The sequence below is a fragment of the Hippoglossus stenolepis genome, chromosome 10 (genome assembly GCF_022539355.2).
Source record: "Hippoglossus stenolepis isolate QCI-W04-F060 chromosome 10, HSTE1.2, whole genome shotgun sequence".
NCBI lineage: Eukaryota > Metazoa > Chordata > Actinopteri > Pleuronectiformes > Pleuronectidae > Hippoglossus > Hippoglossus stenolepis.
In genome coordinates, this window is record NC_061492.1 from 13574679 (window position 1) to 13581621 (window position 6943).

Sequence of the window (6943 nt, forward strand, 5' to 3'; positions counted from 1 at the left end):
CTCTATAATAAGGGCACATGAAAGGGATTTAAATACATAACATGTCAGTTAGGCGTGTGGAGAGAAACGGAGCTGTGGGACGCCGTGCTTCCTAATTAACATTTCTGCAGTAGATGTGAGATGAGTTCATGTGTCGGCACACTCGCCTGTTTTCCTGAATGACAGAAAAGACACTGAAGGTGACAGCATGCTAATTTCGAGATCGCTCAGTGGCTCCCCTGCCTTAAGCAGGGCAGGGTTATGCAAATAAAGTGCAATGGTACAATATTTTTTTTATTTATTTCTCCAGCCAGCTTCCCGGATGAGAAGTAAGATCCATGTGCTGCACTGATGCTTGTCTAGATTGATACCAACCAAACTCTATTATCACCTTTGGCATCCTAATTAACTTCTAGGAGTCACAAACAACACTTTTCAAAGAACTTCATTTCACTGGATCATATTTCAGCTGCGTTTATATTTGGATAAATAGCACTTGCCTCCATATGTTTCCTTTTGAAGGGAAAGGGAACGGCACATGATGTTCTCAGGCTCCTCGCAGCCTCAGAGGGTTTTTCAAACAAGACCCACAATGCACGATCAAAGCGCTGTAGAGGAAACACAACCGCTGTCCAACCCCTTAAAAACCCACATATGTTGCTGGTTTAATGTGGACATTGGGAAAACGGCACACACCAGAGGCACAGCTATGATATTTGGACCGACAGTTTGTTAAGGGAAGAAGTGAAGTGGGGAGAGATGGCGTATTGGTGAACACACTGAATACACTTTTAACTTCTGCTTTAATTTAGTGCTGCACTTCTACAAAGATGAGGAATCAGAGGAGACAGAAAGAACTAGAATGGCAGCTCACTAAGGCCCAACAGGCCCCTTAAGTTCAATCAAGCTGCATCGAAAGTCACACTATCATAGACATCAGGTTCCGAAATGTGCCTGATTTTTTTTCATCAACATTCTTCAATTATTCCCAGGAAAAAACAATATCTCGCTAATCTTGCTTATACAATCAAACAAACAACTAGGCAGGGGTGAAAACATTGGCAGAGATATAATCAAAACTGAACTGAACTGAATACCCTGACAACTCCCACAAAATCCCATAATGCAACTCAATGGCACTGTTATCAGTGGCTGAGGAGAAGTGGTCAAGACGTGCAGACTGACCCGTGTTGCAGTCTTGACTAGACTGATTCCATTACTGGATACCATTACTTTCTACACGAACTGTGAGCAGACCTGATCAAACAGACCATACACACGGAGGCCACATTACAAATGTACATAAAGCTTTAAACTATCATGAGCACATGAGCATAAGCAAACAAACAAGGACACGAAACAGTCTCATGAGCCTTTGTTCTTATAGTTTGAGAATCATATGTAACAGTATCTTCAGAAATGTGTTGCTGTGTGGTCCTGCTGTGTTTCCTCTGTTACTGCTGATGTTTATGCATTAAACTAAATGACTGTTGGGAAAGAATGGCATCATGAAAATATTTGAAAACTGTTTACTTTAAAATGTAAAACAGACATTTCCTTCTCAAAGTTCCCCCCTGACAACGCATTATATTACGTTGGAATATAATGTGCAGCAGTTAAACTGTCACCCAGCTTTACGTTCTCAAAGTTCCATAAGCTGCATTTGAAGGGTTCATCCCTTTACTTTCCTCCCTGAGACCAAACATGCGAGATGCCACAGGTGTCTGTGGGCCGAGTGCCAAGCTGTCAGCAGGACACCTCAGCCTGGCAAGGTGAGGGCGGCAATATTCACCTCAATTACCCAGCATGCAACTGAGGCAAATTATACGCAGATCATCATCTGTAACTGGCAGATAGGGCTCTTCTTCCACTCGTGGCAATTAAAGCAACAGCACATACAAACCACTCAGGAGCAAAACATTTAGTTTTCTAATCTCCCGGCAAATTGGGCTGCCATGTGCACGGTGGCACGTTCGGTTGCCGCTGTTACCTCCTCACTGCTCCTGTCCTGCGTTGGTCAGTCGTGCGGATTGTTTTCATCATTTGCTGCACAGATATTCTGCTTTACTTTCTCCTTTGTCCAGGCCAGAGGTCAAACTGCTCACACGGGACCGGCGTCGGAGCCGATCTTGTCTTTTCCTATTTTTCTGCTGTTGCTTCGGGGTTGCAGCAGTAACATTACACATTTCAAAGCTGTGTGCTGTGCAGTTTGGAGAGGATTATGATTATATCAGGCCTATTTACTATTTCATGGGGCTCTTGATGATACTTTGTGCTCGGGCCTACTCAGCTTATTACTTTCCCAATGAATAACAAATGAGTTGTCAAATAAAAAGGCAAGTAAACACGGGCTAAAGAGACACTGATGCCAATATTTCACGAGAACATATGAGGAGGGAAATCAACCACTGAATTCAAGCGACGAAAGTGGTGGAGGAGCGTGTACGTCTCTGAACCCGTCATGGCCTCTCTCTCCCGTCTGCTCTTACGCAGGCACACGTGGCGTCTTGCCTACTCATCCAAACAAGGGGCCAAATTACTTTAATTATGGAGTAATTGCAGTCTTGTGTTAATTAAATCTTTATCAGTTGAAGTAAGTGGATTGCTCCCACATGGAAACCATGCAGCGACGTGCTGTCTTGCTTCAAACCCCCCCCTCCTCCTCCATCTCTGTCTAAAAATGTCTTTTCTTCGCAGCCTCACCCGGCTCTCCCCTCTCCCTCACCCCTGGGTCTCGCACTGAAATGATTGGGATTATAACGTCATTTCGGGGGGAAGGAGAGTTGTTTAACCAACTCTGTCAGTAGCCAGCTGATAGAGTTGGCAACCCCCCCACAAAAAAACTATAACAAACATGATGGCGCCGAGAGAGAGGGAGTGTCCTCCACTGGCAGATGAGATACAAGATTTATCTTAGGTTCCTGGTGTTTGACAAAATTGAATCCTCTCATTTTAATTGCTCTCGACTAGGTGTGCTGCTCCCGGCGATGGAAACAGGAGCTCTCTGTGTCCGTCCCCTTGTTCTCCGCAGACTATTTTGTTCCATTGTGCAAAGTGCCGATTATGATTTGCTTTATCCTCGTCATCTATCTTATTTAGGAACATTTAGATAGCCACATGGTACAAAGGAACAGCGGTCCGCCTTGTTATTACGTGCGTTTGAGTCCCCTGCCTCCTGTAATGAGAACAGGATCACAGCAGAGAATTAATCTCTCTGAAGACTTACTCACCGGTTCAAGGCCTCACTACATGGACACTTTGCAGAAAATGGAAGAAAAGTGGCTTGTTTTGTTTGAGCTCTAAAGGCTTTTGATACGAGCAATATTAATACAGCGCGTGTGTCTCACAGCTTTTCGCTCCACACTTTTTAATAATGATTATAATACATTTATTTGATGGCGCCTTTCTTAACACCCAAGGACACCTCACAAGACATCACATACAAACGCAGGAATAATGAACTCTTTGTGGAGTTCTGGCCTCTGGGATGTATTTTCAATGTTTACTAAAACAAAAACTGATGCAATTAATTATTTTTTAACCTCAGACTCATTGGCGTTGGCTCATTTTCTGTGAAAGTAAAATTACTGATCTAAGTATTTTCATCATTCTCGGTTACGGCCTGTTTTGACACATTATAAATGCATCAAATGCAAGAAATACACATGCAGCACATACACAGCAAAATTCTGCCCTTCACGATTTGTGTAGACTGAGTGTGTTCAATTTCAAACCAAGGTCAAAGAAATACACATTAATAGTGATGAAAAACAATGTTTCACATGTAATTGTTTTATTTTTACCCATATTTCTATAATAATTGTTTTCTTTTATTACATTTGATCACAAACACGACTTGCACTTTTATTGATAAATGTGATCAAAGAGTAGTAAATGGCGAGTATCAGCCGTACCATCTGTATTGCTTGTGGTTAGTATCAGGTAAACATCTTTAAAAACCCAAAAGTCCACCATACCAGCAAACATCGGCTGAGACATGAACACCACAGAAGTTTTATAGTAAAGGGTTCTAATTAGTTCAGGAGGCAAAGAAACCTAGAAATACATAGAGAGTAGGATGAGGTCATGTTGGTTAAACTGATTCAGATTGAGATTTGAGATTGAAAAGAATCCAGATAGAATCCAGCTGATGGATGTGAGGTGGTGTCCAGGATGTTGCTCCGTGTTTTTCAGAGTAAAAGAACAGGGTGATGTTTTTGCAGGATAGAAATAAGTGGATCCCCAGAGTGATATATGTTCATCATTAGTTTCAATAGAACAACATTTCTAAATCTGAATGATCATTTTCACTGTCTACTGTGTCAGAATGGGCCTAAAATCTAGTATATTCACATATTACTGTTATATTACTAATGCTGTTATTCAAACAAGCACCGTTGTTCATTTGCAGTCCCTGAATCACAAATGCACAAATGCAAATGCCACAGTTTTGTCTGATGGACACTGTCGGTGCTGTTCAGTAGCGAGAATGTTTATGTGACAACGCACGGCTGGAATTGGGGCTGTGAAGCAGATTCAAAAAGGGCTTAAGTGGATTACACCTCATTTCAAGGATGCTTAAGGTAAGATTAAAACAGATATGGGGTAAGTGAGGAAAATACAAAATCAAATAGATTGAATTTCACTCAGTGGTCTCGTGAGCCGCTTGCTCATGCATGGATATCCTGTTTGTATTTGTGAGCCTAAAAAGAATCAGCAAATGGTGTGAGACAATATGTAGATTGTTAATGTAAAAACACACACACACACACACACACACACACACAGTTTCAAACAACAGTTTTGCTCTGTTGGACCGTCACAATTCACCATTAATGCCCTTTCTTATCTCATGCTACAAATCCCCAGAGCCGGAACATTAGAACTCTCTAATCACACACACTGGCACATATTGAGCGTGTGTACATGCACTCTAGCACCACACACACACACACACACACACACACACACACACAATCACACACCTCACATATAATCTGAAAAGATAATGAATTTAATACCACTGCTGTTACAGTCAACTAATGTTTGTTAATAGCCTGGTGCCATATGGAACGAGGGCCTCAGCCATGTGGGTAATTCCTCTTTTTGGACAAGCTGTCAATAAAGAGGGGCCTTGCATTTTTCTGGACGCACGGGGTCGAGGGAGGGGAGGCTGGGAGGATGCGCTTAATCCAGCAGACTCTCTAATGATCCCTCCGCCTCCAGTCCGAGCCACAGGCCTCGATGAATGTGCTCGCAGCCTCGTGTTTATCTCTGCTATCAGAGCGAGAATATTCACTTCCTCCATTCAGGGTTTGAGCTGCAGTGCGGCCGGGCCTGGGCGCAAGGCCTCTGGTTGTCTGTGTGGCGATTGGGAGGAGGAGGAGGAGGGGTGGTGTTGGTGTTGGGTGGAAGCAGTAGTTTTAAAGAGAGAAGACTTCATGACGTGCCTGATTACCCCCCACCTCCCGCCATCTTCCCAAATTCACTGCATCTCCTCCCCACATCCCTCTGCCAGCACTGCAGCCCAGCGGATAACCGAGCGTGGATTAGCAGTGACATCACACTGAGGAGACGGCTGAGCCCGAGTGTGAGGAAGCGTGAGCGCTCGGGTGTGTGTGTCAGATGGGAGTTATATGTGTGTGTTCAAGACTGATTAGACGGCGAGGGTGGTGGTGAGAGGGAAGCGAGGATTAGAGAGCCATCCGAGAGTTGGCTAGGTGCTGACACCACTCCACCTCACCAAGGGCTCAATTTACTGAGGGATCAGACTCATTTATGGTGGGCTGGGATTATTATCAGTTCAATAGGGCAATTTCTTTATTACAGTCACCCTTCAACCTGTGAAATATGGACACTTGTGAGACATTTATGAGTGCATGTATCTCGCTTCGCTTCTAATCTGGTGCCTCGCTGCTGCAATTAATGGTGTGTGAGCAGCAGGTATAGCATAAGCTCTAATGATCTCTCTTATACAAACTCTAAAGGTAAAAGGTATCTTTATATACAGGCAGATAACAATTGAACTGTTTTTGATTTGTTTTTAGGGAAGTTTGGTCACGAAAAAAACATCAGTTGGGATTTTCAAACAAATCCATCCATTGTACAGAGGGCCGTGATGATTATGGCTTTTTTCAGGCCTCCAAATTTGACAATGCAGGGATCTTTGTCGCTGAGGTTGCACAGTCATACTCCATCCCGAGCCCTGAGGTCGCCCAACCTGATGTTTCTGAATATCCTGAGGTCTAGAATCAAATGTAGAGGTGCCTGAGTATTTGCAGTGGCTGCTCCTCACATCTAGATCAGTTTATCTTCATATCAGAACCACTCAGACCCTAGTGACATTTAAATTACTGCTAAAACACCACCTCACCTGCTTTCCTTTTCAAGGTGGAGACCTTGATTTCATCTGCTATCGTGCAATATATTTAATCCTCAAATATTTATTGTGTTTAACGTTGTACTGTTTTTTGTATTTTCTAATCATGCTCTTTGTTTATATATTTTCTCATATCCTTTAATTGTTCATTTTATGCCTTGTTGGTCAAATAGGTTTTTTCAAACAAGCTTTATGAATGAACTTTGACTATGTTTCAGTTTGGATTTACCTAGGATGTCAACACTCATTATTGAACCTCTTGCAATGCATTGATTCTTAAACTAATACTATTACTTTCATGGTTCATTTAGCTTGTGAGTGAATAGACACATGGAATAAGATCTGATTCAGAACTAAGACTGTGGGTTCACTCTTTATTTTAGAAACGGCTGCTGACCAGAAAAAAACCCCTAAATCATTCAGTTGCTCCAGAGCTTTCGATCAAGTCACATGATCTTCCTCAGCAGATGGAATTATAAGAGGGAAAATAAGAAATATAAATGTGGAAAATTCCATTAATACACAGATCCAAAGTTATTTTTTGACTTTGGACACAGCACTTGACCACATTCTTCAGAGTATGAT